The 16,061-nt window shown below is 44.6% G+C and overlaps 1 protein-coding gene across 29 annotated transcripts in view; it reads right to left on the bottom strand.

Annotated features, from left to right (window-relative positions):
- The window catches only part of MAP2 (microtubule associated protein 2), a 342,492-nt gene extending 327,203 nt beyond the window's left edge, over positions 1-15,289 (bottom strand). For 16 of the 29 annotated variants that reach the window (XM_065561019.1, XM_065561043.1, XM_065561025.1 and 13 more), the window contains exon 1: positions 15,138-15,275. The gene's annotated coding sequence lies outside the window, so the exon portion shown is untranslated. Of the gene's footprint in view, positions 1-15,137 lie in introns of all 29 variants that reach the window. The other 13 variants (XM_065561008.1, XM_065561032.1, XM_065561010.1 and 10 more) reach the window with 1 other exon arrangement.
- Positions 15,290-16,061: the final 772 nt, after the last annotated feature.

The following is a 16,061-nucleotide window of genomic DNA, read 5'->3' as shown; positions in this document are numbered from 1 at the left end:
AGGACCAGGCACAATCTAGCCCTAATAATTCTGCTGCCTAAGGGCTAGGTTATGAGTCTGTTACTGACATGGGTGAGCAGTTATTTCCCTGAGCAACCCCATCAACAAGTGACCGATCAGCAACGTAAGAGACTCATAATCTGTCCATAAGAGTCTGCACAGTCCTTTCCAGATTGCTGTTCTCCAAAGATTCTTAATAATGACATAATTTAAAAACATCCTGAGCTCGTCCTTTAGGGTCACGGGTACACTGGGAGGAAATGAATTACGGACAGAGCATTGCCACAAGAGACAGGGTTAAACATACATAAATCACAGTACAAAATAGATAGATCTACCCCAGCAATGGTCTATGTCAGAAAGTTTCTCTGCATCACAAGTAAACAGTCAGAGAAATGCGCACAATGCTGTCACCCCAGTGGGAATACTGGTTCCACATGATTGCTGTTGCTAGCAACTCTCAGTCCTTCCCAGCCCACTTGCTGCTATCCTGAGCTGCTCTGTGTATCTAACTGAAATGCATGGGCTCTCTTGTTTAGTGCATAGAAAACACTGTTCTAGCCGAGCTCAGTAATCATCTCTGAGCCATAACATTTCAAGTACCTCTAATTCGGATTCCAGCTCAGACCTATCACTCAGTCCTTTGTCCTCTAAAAATAACTTGGGTTTAATTGCAACTGGCTACGATTTTCTAATTCTTTGTGACCCCAAACCTCTAAAGCTATTATCCAGAGAAAGCCACAGTAATCCTTAATGAAGGTGTGGGTACGATTCAGCATGCTACTTGCCATCTGGTTGCCAGGTGCTTTCTGGCTTAGCTTCTGTCACTCACACACACACACACACACACCTCCTCTTCCCATAATTCCAAGGAAGGCAATTTCCACATGAGGACACTCCTGTGTTAAAGTTACAGGCCATGTCCTTTTTCAAATGTCAAGTTATCGTAGGCCAGTGCTGTGCCAAGCATTTCAAAGCTTGCAGCGCAGAGTGTCGAAGGGCAATGGCAAAGGCTGCTTGTTGTAATGCGTATCCCCCTCTGATCTCATTCCCATTATTGCACCAAAACAAGCCTTTCCATTTATTCTCCTTCATATATAGGAAGGCGGACCAGGTGTGACTATTCAATTCAGCCTTATGCCACGTTCCTCAGTCACAGCTCACAGCAAATGAGATGATGTATATATTAAGGTTGATTATTTTTTTCAATGGGCCAAATCCTTAGATGGTGTAAATCAGTAACTTCAAGGGACCTGGACTGATTTCCACCAGTTGAGGAACTGGCCCATTATTTGCTATCAAAGAATACTGTCAACTTGTTCAGGATTCCTACCATAAGGGAAGGTAAAGACCATCCCAAGAGAAGAACACAGGAATCACCAGACTGGATTGGACCTTTGGTTCATCTAGTCCAGTACCCTATCTCCGACAGCAGCACTGCTGCAGCTATGGGAAGTTAAAAGGAACCCCGCAGTAGGCAGTTATGGGATAACCTGTTTCTTCCTAATGTCCTTGATGGAACATGGTGGGGCTACTCAGTGGTGTAACTGCTTACCCATGTCAGTAATGGGCTCACCATCTAGCCCAGAGGCAGCAAAATTATTAGAGCCAAACTGTGCCTGATCCTTGAGTGCACCTGGAGGAGAAAGCAGCCTTCTGAAAAAGCAAAACTCTTGGGTACCGAGTTTTAAATCCTTACTATAACAACTCTGGATGTCCTCAGTATCCATCTGCTCTGCTATCCTTATATAATCCAACGTGCTTTTCCCCTACAAGTCCTGCTGACAATGTTAATGGGAGTTTTACAAGTACAAGGGAGAGCAGTTTACCAGAGTGGATCTCAAAGGAGCATTTTGCCACATACTGAGGTTGATGAAGAGCCAGACGATATTGGGGGCCTATTCTGCCACCCTTATGCAAGACTAGTAGGCTCAAAGGGAACAGAAACATGCTGGCTCCCCCAGAGGAGAAACTGAAGGGGCTCCTACTGGCAGACAGATTTAATTTGCATAAACATCACTCATTTCCAGTCCCCAGCAGTGTGCATGGTTGTATTATTTGTAGTTTGCATTCGGTTCTTAGGAACAGAAATTGGTTAGGTAAAAGAAAGGTGATATTAATATATATTAAAATGTAAAAGGCATACTATGGGGAAAGCTGAACACCCTAATCTAATGGCTGGTGGACTCAGACTGGATAGGGAGAAGACACCTCTTGAAGAACCAGGCAGACTCTGACCCTAAGGGCCTGCCACAAAACCCATTGGGAATCTTTCCATTGACTTCAGTGTTTTTGGATCAGGACCTAAGTGGCTTAGTCAAACTACAGAAGGGGTCAATATCAGATGGGAATTCCTTGCTGCCAAACCTGTGCTTAGCCTACTAGACCATGCTGCCTATTATGCAGACTTACCTGTGGCCAAAGAGCACAGGGAGTCCTCAGCAAGGGAGCATCTCAGAATTCCGAAGACAGCTACGATGGGAGAATATCATAGTTATTATTCTGTGGTTTCTTTTAATTATTTGGAACAAGCATGTGATTTCATGATGGGCTTCTTATTTATGTTGAATTTTGGGTCCACATGGAGCAACTGGTGCACAGCACGTCAACGTGCTTTAGAAATCAAATGCCCGTAGTGCGCATTGCTGCATTGTGAAGACATGCCTGAGTGACTGTAACCTGGAAAGCATTGGGGAAACATGATGGAGGCTTGAATGTAACAAGACTTAAATTAGCCTCAACCTATACTATAATCAAACAATCTCTTTGGAGAGGTTTTGAAGTTCAAACAACGTGAATCCAAGTTGGATCTAGGCCAAATACCACTGAGTAACATTAAGTAGTGACCTAAAGCTTGGGACCTTTATGTTTGTGGCTCTACTTGCTTGATTATATGCACATGCTGAAACTTCTTTGAAATAAATAAAATTTCTGCCTAAGATTACTTCTTTTGCAGTCCATGAACATTCTTCAAAGAGTCATTCATCTGTTTAGTAAACATGCCCTGCCATGTGTAGGTTGTCACTAATGAAAAGTTTGGTTCAGTGCATGTCATGCCCTGCCCTCAATTAAGTGTGCTATAGAGAAAATATATTATACACACATGCACACACACATTTACAAAGGCAAACTTAAGGGGTAGATTAATTCCAAAAGGAGCTGAAGTTTTCTACTGGGATCAGTTTAATGGGGGAAAAAAACAGACAGCTGCTCCTTTATCTCAAGTGTACAGCAGTCCCTGGGAATTCTGGAGATGTAAATTCTACTCCCACTGTTGAGTCAACTCTGAAAATAAACATATCAATTGATGATCAAACATCCATGCCCAGAGCCAGCCAGTTTTTCAGCTGAAAAGATAATCTGTGCATAAGACCTCTTCCATTGCCTTAGAGATGTATTCAGAGTTCACCTGCCCTCTGGAGGAAACCTGACTCTCCCCTAGAGCCAGACGATGGAAAAAGCCACTGAGAATTTGCTGGAATAGACACAAGAATGGACTATTTTAAAATAAATCTCAAAAGAAAAGGTAGATAACTCAATATATCCCATCATACAGTGCAGAATATCTGTTGAAATCTCGGGAGGGTTAGAAGGACAACTATGACAGAAAACCCTCTTGCTTCTGCCAGGATTTTGACAGATCATTTATCCCATCGTACACTGGAATAGGCAATGTTTCTCTGGCTGATTTGCAAATAACCCATAACGTAGAAGAAATTTTGCCCTCCCTTCAAAGGCAGACATATAGATGTGCTAGAGGAAGCTCTATCTTAACTCCTATTATAGAGTACACTGAAAGAATTAGAAACAACATTATGCAACCTTGAATAAGTCTATTATGCAAACCTAACTATAGAAACCTCAGAACTTCTGAAACTCATCAGAGAATTGTAATAAACGCTTTAGTATTCAAGGTGGTTCACTACAATTGTACTTTTGTAAAACATCTGAGGGTTGTAATAACTTTTGGAGGTCACTGCCAAACCTTGCCAGCAACAAATTTTTAGATTAATTCAAAATATCAAGACACATGTACTGCAAGATCCTAACTAAATCAAAAGATGAGGGATTCCACTCCTTCCATCAGGAATGATATAGATTTTGTGCTGAATCTCCACTTTACATGCAACAAAAATGCATAAACGGGACAACTCTCCACCAAGTTTCAGGCAGAAGGTTGTTCCTGAAGTCTGGTCTGCTGTTGTCGAAGTGGGGATGAGCAAACCCCAGTGGAGATGAAGCAGAGACACAAGCTTGTCAATCCCCAGCCATCACAATTCATGGGACCTTCCCAACAGGTATCTTCTAGCACTGGTCTGGTTTTCCCAGAGCATGGCTCCACACTAGTGCCAAGGTCCCCGTCATTGTTAGTCCCTGCTTAATCTTAGCACTCAAGTCTCCCACTTCTCTTTCCAGACAACTTATTTCAGCTCAGAGTCCTGTCCTCTGTTATTCATGACTGATGTTGTTGACTAGCTCAAGATGATAAAGTACTAGTGAATACCAGTGGATGTCCTATCCAAAACAGTTAACATAGGCCAGATCACAGAACAGCTATGAACTTAAACACCAGTCAGCTAACATCACCATACTCAACCCCTTTAAAAATGAATCACTGATAATCAGAAGCCACTGATTTCATACACGGATATTTATGTACAAGAGAGTCCCACAGCAGGCCAGTTGATGAAATCACACACAGACAGAAAGGAATTTAAGTTACCATTGTAGAACTCATCCCAATACCTCTCAAACCAATCCATACAGAAACCCGGTGGGACAAGATTTTGATGATTACCTAGCAAGTAGGGAATAGGGATTAGCCCTAAGAAATACAAACCAGAAAAGCAAAACAAACCTCAATAGCACAACACAGACACTATTCTCAGTAACAAAAGTTGTATTTCTACTCCCAAAATATTCTGCCTTTATAATAAAAATCCAGTGAGCGTACCAAATACATGGAAGGAAAGCAACTTTTTTTAAAAGCCCTTTAAAGCTCTACAATGAAATTATCCTTAGCAATAAACACATCCATCTGGAGCAAGGAGTGGAAAGCACCACCATTACCATTGCCTGCTACCTAAGGATCAGCATTAGTGTTATACGTATACACATGTAACCACTCACCTGAAAGACAATCAGTTTTCCATGGGTGTGGAAGATGTAAGATGGGTTATGTAAAAGGTTTAGCAAATTGCCAACCCATTCTCATAATGAGATACACATCAGAGGCTAGATCCTCAGCTGATGTAAAACGGTGTTAGCTCCACTGAAGTCAACTTAAACCAGCTGAGAATCTGGCTCAAAATTCCAAACAAGAGCACAAGATCATCTGAGCAAATGGTGAATCAATACAGTGGCCTTTATGATATAGATACAGACAGACAGATATATTAGTGTGTCTATCTATGTGACATACAAATACCGACTAATTAATTAAACCTCAAAAAGTATTATTAGCCCCACTTTTTAAATGGAAAGTGTGGGGAGGGAATGTTGGGGCAGAGAGATTCAATGACTTGTCCAAATACAAACAAGGAATCAATGCCCAAAACTGGGACTAGAATTCAGGAGATTCTGGGTTCCAGCTCTATGCTCAGGCCACTAGCCTTCAAAATCTGGTTCATACTACAGATGATTTCTGGATGGATACATTTTTATTATACACAAATATTTCTAAATCTATTTAATGAATATGTTTCTAAATTATTCATTTAGCAAGAGGAACATTTTAATAAAATATTCCTAAATCATGTGTTCCAATCATCATCTAGTCCAATTTTGGGGTTGGACTAGATGACCTCCTGAGGTCCCTTCCAACCCTGGTATTCTATTCATCTATTCTATGATTCTACTGCCAGTATTCCAAATAGCATTCAATCCCATGCCATTTTAATCATTTATCTAAATGAATGTTATAAATACTATATATAAATCAGTGTTCCTAATTTTGGCAAACTATGCAGAACTTAAAATTACAGATATTAAATTTGTCATGTTACCCAAAACATCTTTTATTCAAACTCACAGCCAGAATTTTATTACATCACTTTAACAGGTAGCACTACATATTCAGAAAAGTATACATTCAAGATTTTGCTAAGCCTTATGCAGAAAACAACAACAGCCTCTTCTATTGCCCAGAAAGCTTAAGTCTACAGAACACCATGCAACGAAAGCTCCTTATTTACGCCAATATCCTTTGCTCTTCAGCATGAATAATATTCATTTCTTTTAAACTCAGATTTTTTTTGAACTACTCTCTTAGGGATTTCAGCCAAATTTGCCTTTGCTCTTCTACAAAGTATGTATTTTTTGATCTTCCTAAAATATCAGAAATAAGTTTTTATATGCATAATTTTCCTCTTGGCTGGTGGATTTCTACATCTTTACCCTCAGGGCAATTTTCTTTAGGCGACATCTAATCCAGAAATTCTCAGCCTGGGGGCAAAGAATGTATTCTTGGGTGGGGGGCTGGGAGAAGGGGAAAAAAACACTTACTGCACACATTCAGAGCTGGACAGCCGGACAGCAGCGGCTGCTGGCCAGGCTCCTGGCTCCGAAGGCAGTGCCGCTGCCAGCAGCAGCGCAGAGCTAAGGGTGGAAATACCATACCATGCCACCCTTACTTCTGCACTGCCTGCACTGCTGCTGGTGGCAGCGCTGCCTTCGGAGCAGGGTGCCCAGCCAGCAGCCACCGCTCTCCGCTCTGCCTTCAGAGCTGGGCAGCCAAAGAGCGGTGGCTGCTGATAAGGTGCCCAGGGAGGGGGGGGAGAAGGAAGGTGGGAGGGTATAAACTACTTCAGACACAAAGAAGGGGGCATGAGCAAATAAGTTTTAGAATGACTGATCTAATCAATCCTTCCAGAGAAAAGCAGAGACTATCATAAATAAACAAAACCCCCAGATACAGATTTTGGGCTCAGGTCTCTACTTTTGCTTGTAAAGGGAGTAACTCCCTGGTGCACCCATCACTGGGCCAGGCCATCCCATATGCACATGGAGGGGATTCGCCTCTCACACACACCAGTGTAAATCAGGAGTAACTCTGGTGTAAATGAGAGGGGAATCAGATCCTCCATGCAGAGATCTCCCTTTGCCTATGCAGAACCCTATGACTATGGGCAACCCCGGGGAGGGAATGGGAGAATGCTGTAGAGAGTCAGGTGGCAACTTCCACATAATGGCTCTGGCCTCTGCTGAGTCCCCTACAGTTTGAGGCTCCAACCTGCAGACCCAGATCTGAAATTCACCCAAGACCAGGGGAGAGACAAGGTCAGCCTTGACATTCAGATCCAACTGCACTTCCCGAAAGTTCGAGGGGCTTTAGATCCAGGGTTTTGGTTTGGCACCATCTCTACCCAGACCCAGTCTTCAAACTCCATGCTGCAGCGTCACGTTAACCAGAGCAGTGCCTGTTACTTCCAGTCAGAGTCTGGAGTAACCTGTGTGGCATACAATACACATTACATACACCTACTACTGTAGAGAAGGAGGAGTTGAAGGAGCAGAACCAGGCCCATCTCCTCCTAAGGCCCAGCTCTGTTTCTCTCCTGCTCAGCCAGGACAACTCACTCGGTGACTGATTTGTGTTGGGGGACAATTAGCTTGTGAATAGAGACTTACATTTCCTCCAAGCAAGACTGCCTTTCAGACTCAGAAGTAACACACAGAGGACCATTGCTGTTAATCTCGGTAGCAAGCTGGGCCCTGAGGCTGGAATTTTCAAAAGCATTCAGCAACGGCCTAACTCTGCTCCCATTGACGTCAGTGGGAGCAGAGTTAGGTCAACCATAAGCCTTTGTGAAATTCCCAGCCTAAGTTTCTATTTTTCCCACATATTTTCTGCATCCCTTTAGTCAGAAATATTCAGAAGTTTGCGATGTAATGGTGCAGCTCCCCATCACAGAGACAACTGTTTTCATGAATAAGGTACATTTCTCTCCAAAATAAAACTTCTGACTGAGTTCTGAACCACGAAACCAGCTGCTATCATTCTCTAGAGAAAATGAAGTGCAATGGCAAGGTTCATTTAATCAATCATTATAATTAAATGCAACCAAGTTAATTGATGTGACTGGACTACTGAAAGGTGGTGGTGGTGGTGGTTGTTTTTTCAATTGCTATTTATTGAGCTGTAACATTCTGATGAACAAAATAGCTTCCAATATCTCAAACTGATACTGGAAACTTTAAAAATATACAGATTGTCCACATGAATATTGAACTTAAAGGGGTGGAATATTAAAGACATTTATCATCTTTACATAGCCAGGTGGGCTCCCTTTTGTCTGGAGAACAACGGATCTCCCGAACAGAAGAGGATGTTTCCATAGACTTACCTCGCTGAAAGCTATTAGGATCTAATTGCATTACTGCCACTGGTGCTGATCCTATGAGATTCTCCCTAGGCCTTCTTAGGAGCTCTCTCTGGCAAGAGGCTGGACACTCCCCTAGATACTGAGCACCCTCAACTCCCACTGGCTTCAATGCACAACTCAGGAGTGCTTAGCACTTGGCAGGATGGAGTCCTAAGTACAGAGCCTAAAGCCAAATCTGCTTGCTTTAGAAGTATGAGGAGCCACACTGACCACTGGGAATACGTCTGCCTGAATAAGGGGGATGGGATTTAGCTCAAGTGCTGAGCTCGACCCACAAGTTCATCACATATAAACTGATCATATCAGTGAAGTGGAAAGCATGCCATATTTTAAAGAAATTTGAAAAGAGTATTGGCTAGCTTCCCAGCTGGTATAAATCCATGCAGCTCCACTGAAGTCAATGTGGCCACAGTGATTTATGCCAGTGAAGGATCTGGCCTTTAATACACTTATTTTCTATACCTATTTTTGGAAATTTGAAAGCATTTGCTTAAAAAACTGCCCAGGCACATTACAGCTACGATCAAAAACATAATTAACAAGAAAAGAAAGGCTACATTTCGTAACTAGCACTAGCGCAGCTGTAACAGCACCAATCTGTCTCAGAGAGACACTAAATGGAAACAAAGACCTCTGATAAATCTTACAATTATTCATGCTTAACTGAGGTCACCCGAACCTCACCTTTTTGCAGTATTTTCTTGCAACTAAGCATGTGAACAAGCAGAGGAATATATTCAATGCAAACACTGGCCCGTTATCATTTGGAAGGAGGGGTTACTCCCTGATCAAACAAAGGAAGAGGGATTGGTTTCGTTTGTGGGATCTCTCCAGGAAAATATTAAACGAGTGTAAAAACTGTAAGGAACAACAGCATTAACTCGTCTGTTCTTAACAAAGCAGCAAACAATTAGCATTTAGGAAAAATGGGTCAATAAAGACCTCAAATCTTCTTAACAGCTAGCACAATCAACCCATGTGGCAACAGCAATCTAAATTAACACCGTGGAGATGTTAGTTCTTTCTTCACATATCTAAAAAGCAATTACAAATGTCACATCGAATCTCATTTTAAAGACACTGTCCCATAGTTTAGCACTGTAGCCTGTGATTAAGTCTACCCTCCCTCCCAAAGAAGCTTTTTACTCTGCTGAGGCAGATGGCTTTGGAAACCGCCCCTTATTCACATCACAGCCATTCTAAATCTGCTCCACCCTATGGAAATCAGACCCATGCTGTTTTCCTTCGCATCTGTGTGCACTACAGATCTTATAAGCATCCCCGTATCCTCTGCATAAGGCGAAGAATTAAGGAAAAACAGCTGATCCCAACCAGCCCAGAGCCCCTAGCTTATAGGGTTCACTCCTGCAAGGCAATGAATGTCCTCAGCTCCCGCTGACATCAATGGGAGTTGAGAGTGCTCAGGGCCTCACAACAATACCTAGTCCCTCAGAAGCGTGTCTAGCATCTTCCAGGAATAAGCCCATAGCAAGCTACACCTTGATTTAGCAACCCATCCCTATTCATCAAAGCACTAAAGGACATGCTTAATTTTAAGCATCTGCTTAAGTCCTACTGGTTTTAATGGGACTTAAGCAGGTGTTAAGCAACTAAGTGCCTGGCTGAACTGGGATGGACTATACACACACACACTTAATGGCTTGGCTGAATTGTGGCCCTGATGACCATAAACCCAGTCCTGTACACAAATAAACAATGTATGACTTTACTCTGGTGAATTACAGCATTGACTTTAAAGCGACATAAAGTAAAGTTACTCACGTGCTTACGTGTTTGCAGGATCTGGCCCCAAGGATTAATTTTTAATTTCTCAGACTTCTGTTTCTCCTTCACTTGCATTTCAATACAATGTTCCCTGACCGCTTCCTAACTATGACCCTGATCCTGCAATGAGCTCCCTGTGGGCAGGAGCCAGGAACTAATGCGATCCTGGGGTACATACACAGGGGAATCTTGAGTAGGAGTAGAGTGGTTATTTTACCTCTGAATTTGGCATGGATATGACCACTGCTGGAATAATGTGTCCAGTTCTGGCGCCCACAATTCAAGAAAGATGTTGATAAATTGGAGAGGGTTCAATGAAGAGCCATGAGAATGATTAAAGGATTAGAAAACTTGCTTTGTACCACACGCTTAAAGAGCTCAAGCTATGTATCTTAATAAAAAGAAGGTTAAGTGATGACTTGATTACAGTCTACAGCTACACAGGGAACAAATATTCAACTATGAGCTCTTCAGTCTAGCAGAGAAAGGTATAACGCAATCCAATTGCTAAACGTTGACGCTAGACAAATTCAGACTACAAATAAACCATACATTTTTGACATTGAGGGTAATTAACCACTGAAACAATTTACCAAGGATCATAGAGGACTCTCCATCACTGACAATTTTTAAATCAAGACTGGAAGTTTTTCTAAAAGACCTGCTCTGAGAACTATTTTGGGGAAGTTCAATGGCCTGTGTTATGCAAGAGATCAGACTAGATGATGACTTGGCCTTGGAATCTATGGTTCTGTTATCCTAGGTGAAGCCCAAATGAAGCCAATAGGGCTCCGTGAGGGTTCAGGCATCCATCCAATTGCAGCTCACTGCAGAGTCAGGGCTTGCCTGATTAAGAGGAATGGAGAGGAATGACTTCCCAATGGAATTTTAAAGGCTCTTTATCCCACGTGAATTCTTTTTGAGCCTGATCAAAGCCTACTGAAGTCAATGGAAAGGCTGCCATGGACTTCAAAGGCCTTTGCATCAGGCCCAAAATATATAAATACCATGTATCAATGTCCGGGCTTTTTTCCCCTTTCTTTATCTAATTTGTTCCTATTAATCTCTTCATACGTATATGGTAGATCAGATTCCAGACTACACAGATATTGCATTTGTGCACATAATTTTGTCAGTAGCTTTTAACAGTTATGAAAGTCAATGCAGATCACATCCTTGTGTGCTGTATTCCTGTTTTTCTTAAAGAAAAGAAAAACCTCTCCCTGCCACTGTACTTGAAATACTGCCAGTGAAACTGAACGGAATACACATCACAACCGCACCCAGGCAGTTTCAATATCATCAGTTTGATTCTGCCATTGGAGTTACAATGGCCTGATTCTTGACTCACCCACACTAGTTTTTATGCCAGTGTAACTCCATTTACTTCCATGGAGTTACTTCAGATTTTACAGCACTGTGAGTGGGAAATTAGGCCCAATGGCTTCAGTTTAATTGTGCCTGGTGGATTTCTTTTTTTTTTTTTTATAGTAAATCCACGTGCAATGAGTTTTGGGGACATTAACGCAATGTGACACCAACTGAACAGAAAAGCATGGATCTGAAAACTTCTTGGGGATAAGAGAATTCTTATTTCACAAACTGTAGCAGCTTATTTGGGAGCCATTATAATCATTCATGTCCATGCACTAGTATTCTTTTTGGAAAAGCAATTACTTTATACCTGCACTAACTGTATTTTAAGTCTCATTATCACAGGTATTTTGGTTTGGTCTGATACACACAGAGGCAGTAATCCATAACATGGACTCAATGGCTTGCAGAATTTCATCCGCCAAATCCTGCTTATCTGATTCCCGTGAGTAAAAAAAAAAAAGGATGATGAATCTGGACCCAGTTCTTAAGCTAACACCATCCCACTCCTCGCACCAGGAACCTTTCTAGGGCCCACTCACGCAAAGACTTAGGGTACTGCAAAATTATGTTGACCTAAGTTACATTAATGTACAGCCAGCACAGTAATAAAATCACTTTTGCATGTCCACACTATGCTCCTTGTGTTGGCGGTGCAAATCCTCACCAGGAGCGCTTGCACCGATTGAACTGTCAGCGTGGGGCATTGTGGGACAGCTTCTGAAAGCCAGCAACAGTCGATGTAAGCAATGTGGTGTCTACACTGACACTGCGTCAGCCTAACTACGTCAACCTAAGCGCTATGCCTCTCGTGGAGGTGGAGTTATTAAGTTGGCATAGCCAGGGGCGGCTCCAGGCACCAGCTCACCAAGCGCGTGCCCTGGGCGGCAAGCCGCGGGGGGGCGGCCTGCCGGTCGCCGTGAGGGCGGCAGTCAGGCTGCCTTCGGCGGCATGCCTGCGGGAGGCCCGCCGGTCCCGCCGTTTCAGCGGCAATTCGGTGGCCGGTACGCCGAAGCCGCGGGACTGGCGGATCTCCCACAGGCATGGCGCCGAAGGCTGCCTAACTGCCGTGCTTGGGACGGCAAAATACTCAGAGCCGCCCCTGGGCATAGCAGGCGAGTTACATCGGCAGGAGCAACATTTTAGTGTAGACTCTTAAAAAGTTAGGTCAACTCTTTAAGCTGCCTAGCAGTGACCTAATTCTGTAGTGTAGACCAGGGCTTACTCTTGTGCTTACCTTTATACACTGGTTTCCATGAGAGGACTCACAATGGGACTACTTACAGCATGCAAAATTCAGCACATGTGTACTGGATTCATTTTGAGTCTTGTACAGCACTGAGCTCATTGTCAGCACTTTACAGATTAGTAAAATAAATCATAATTACAGGTGAGGAATTAAATTGCTCCTCGGACTCAATAGCTCATGCCAAGTTTTGTTTTAGTGCATTCATTTTTAATACCAAGCCCCCTGAAAATATACACTAGTGACAGAAATGCTAGTACAAGCACAAGCTCTGCTGGCTGCCTCTATAATAGCTCAAATATGCCCTGGGTGAGTGTGTTGCTACTGTTTAGGGATGATGCCCAGTCTCTTGTGATGTGTGAGGTACCTCTCATAGTGACCTATGAAGTAATGACAATGCCAGTTTCAGTAAGTAATGCTCTCTCAGCGCTTTCTATCTTCCCAGCAAGAGCTGAGACAGGGCGATCACGTCATCTGTGAGGGAGGGAACAGAGAGCGGCTTCTGAAAACAAATAAGTCCTGCAGCTGAGTCTCCTCCTAGATGCGTTGGCTCCGAGAGCTGGAGTCTAGACGTAACTACAAGTTTAAACCAGCACAGGTGCAAGGAACAGGTTCTTTCACAGGGAGTACATTCAGGGAGGGAGAGAAAGGAAAAATGGAAATGCACAAAAATCATGTGAGGAAAAATCCCTTCTGAAAACAAAAAGAGCACATCTTCTGAACTGTGAGCAGTGCAGCTTCCCCACAGATGCTAAATGACTTTTTTTTTTTCCCCAGAGAAAGGGGTAGGGGGAAACAAATCATTGACATGACCATAAAAGTATAACAAATTGTGAAACAGGATTGTGAGAGCTAAAATAAATAACCCTTATGGGAGATTGACATATAATAATTAGCCCAAACGGCATGCACACATTAACCGCCCCGGTATATAAATATCTACTACTGTACAGAAAGGAACATGATAAAATAAAAATTCACCAGCAATGCAAAGGAGATCTTTATTTGAATGAGAAATGAAAATTCCAGGGGGAAGGGCTCTTTCATCCCATACATATCCCTTTTTTCCCCAAGCCCTGTTCCATAAAGCAAGCCTCATTCAGATGGGAGGTCATCATTTGTACCAAACATATACGCAATGAATAGAGTCAAGCAGTCTTTATTTGGTAGATCACATTCAATGCAACACTGTACCTGCAGCAGCTTGGCACATTTTGCATCATTCTCTCTTACATGAAAAGTCTTTGTTCTCCACCGCCCCATTGTGGCTGCAAGCCCCCTTTTTCTGTTCGCAGTCGTTTCCTCTCCACTGCTGATCATTTCAACACAGAGATTTTTTTCCAATTAAAACCGATTGCTCCCCTTGCACCCCCACTTTGAACAATGCTCTTTGTCCACCCTTGTAGATCCTGGTAAAGGAGCTTAAGGGGGGGGGGGGAGAGGTTACATCCGTGGCACTCCAAAGATTCTCGAAATCCTAAAATGAGTTGACAAAAGTAGCCTGTTCCTATTAAGATAAATGATGGTGCTTTCGATTTTCCTGGGAGCACTGCGGTCAAATCGGTGCGCACCAGATGGTCCATGATAACCTTACGGCTGGATTTTGCTTATGACAAAGCTTATTTTCCCCTTGACCACAGGGAAGAAATACACAGCTGACTCCCTCCGTTCGCGAGTTACAGAGAGATGTATCTTAGCGCAGTTGCTCCCCTCCTTTATCCCCCGCCTCCCCACTTTCTTGAAATTTCCATCCTTAAACAAAAGAGGAAGGTGGGGTGGTGACCGAGAGACAGAGCTGCATTCAAGAAAACCCTTCCAAGGAGGCAATTTTTTTTTTTAAGGTTTTGCTTCTAGATCCACTTAAAACTCATAATAGTGGTTGAAGGGAGGGTTACTTTCTAGGTGTCCTTTTCCTTTCTTCTCTTCTGGTGCTGGAAATTCAGGGCGATTGGCTTCAAGTCGACACGAGCAACCCTTCGTATAGGTTTACATGGCTTTTTTATTAATTATTATTATTATTACTATTATTTTTTAATGCTGTCCTCGAGGGGTCCTGCGTCCACCAACCTTTATGCAGCTCGATACCCACAAATCCTAGGTCCACATCTACCGCCTGTGTAGACCTAACCACACCGCAGCTCTAGGACGATGCTGGGCCACTGATCTAGACCCCCAGCAATCGCCGGGCAGCGCGGCCAGGTACCGCCAGGCGAACCTGTGCCTAGAAATCTAGGGGCGCAGGGGCTCGCTCCCTGCCCTGGGCAGGGGGCGGCGGCAGGCAGGCGAGGCGGGGGGCAGGCCCGGAGGTGTGGGGCCGGGAGCCCGCGGGAGGGGGGGGACGCCCTTACCTGAGCGCAGATGCTGCTGCTGCTGCCGGTCTCGGGACACAGGCCGAGCGCCGGGGACAGGAGCGCGCGATGCTGCCGAGACTGCGGCGGCCGCTGCGAATGCGGGCTTGGCTCCCCCGCCGCCCGGCTGGTGCGCGGCCGGCCCCGCCCCCGGCCCCGCCCCAGCCCCAGCCCCAGCGCCCGCCCGCTTCCCGGTTCGCCAATACGGCCAATACGGCCAGCCGCGTCTGCTGCACAGCTGCTGGGGTAGCTCCTGCCCTGCCCCGCTGAGCGCCAGGGGCAGAGTGGGTGTGTATAGGGCAGAGCAGAGTGGGTGTGCAAGGGATGGGGAGCAGAGTGGGTGTGCAAGGGATGGGGGGCAGAGTGGGTGTGTATAGGGCAGAGCAGAGTGGGTGTGCAAGGGATGGGGGCAGAGTGGGCGTGTATAGGGCAGAGCAGAGTGGGTGTGCAAGGGATGGGGAGCAGAGTGGGCGTGTACAGGGCAGAGCAGAGTGGGTGTGCAAGGGATGGGGGCAGAGTGGGCGTGTATAGGGCAGAGCAGAGTGGGTGTGCAAGGGAGGGGGGGCAGAGTGGGCGTGTATAGGACAGAGCAGAGTGGGTGTGCAAGGGATGGGGAGCAGAGTGGGCGTGTACAGGGCAGAGCAGAGTGGGTGTGCAAGGGATGGGGGTAGAGTGGGCGTGTATAGGGCAGAGCAGAGTGGGTGTGCAAGGGATGGGGAGCAGAGTGGGTGTGTACAGGGCAGAGCAGAGTGGGTGTGCAAGGGATGGGGGGCAGAGTGGGCGTGTATAGGGCACAGCAGAGTGGGTGTGCAAGGGATGGGGGAGCCCAGAGTGGGTGTGCAGAGGACAGAGTAGAGTGGGAGTGCATAGGGAGGGTCCCAGAGTCTGAGCTTCAGCCTGAGCCCGAATGTCTCCATTGCAATT

Source organism: Chrysemys picta, chromosome 11 (assembly GCF_011386835.1).
Source record: "Chrysemys picta bellii isolate R12L10 chromosome 11, ASM1138683v2, whole genome shotgun sequence".
NCBI classification, from domain to species: domain Eukaryota; kingdom Metazoa; phylum Chordata; order Testudines; family Emydidae; genus Chrysemys; species Chrysemys picta.
The sequence above is the reverse complement of the archived record's forward strand: the minus strand, read 5'-3'. Positions and strand labels throughout refer to the sequence as shown.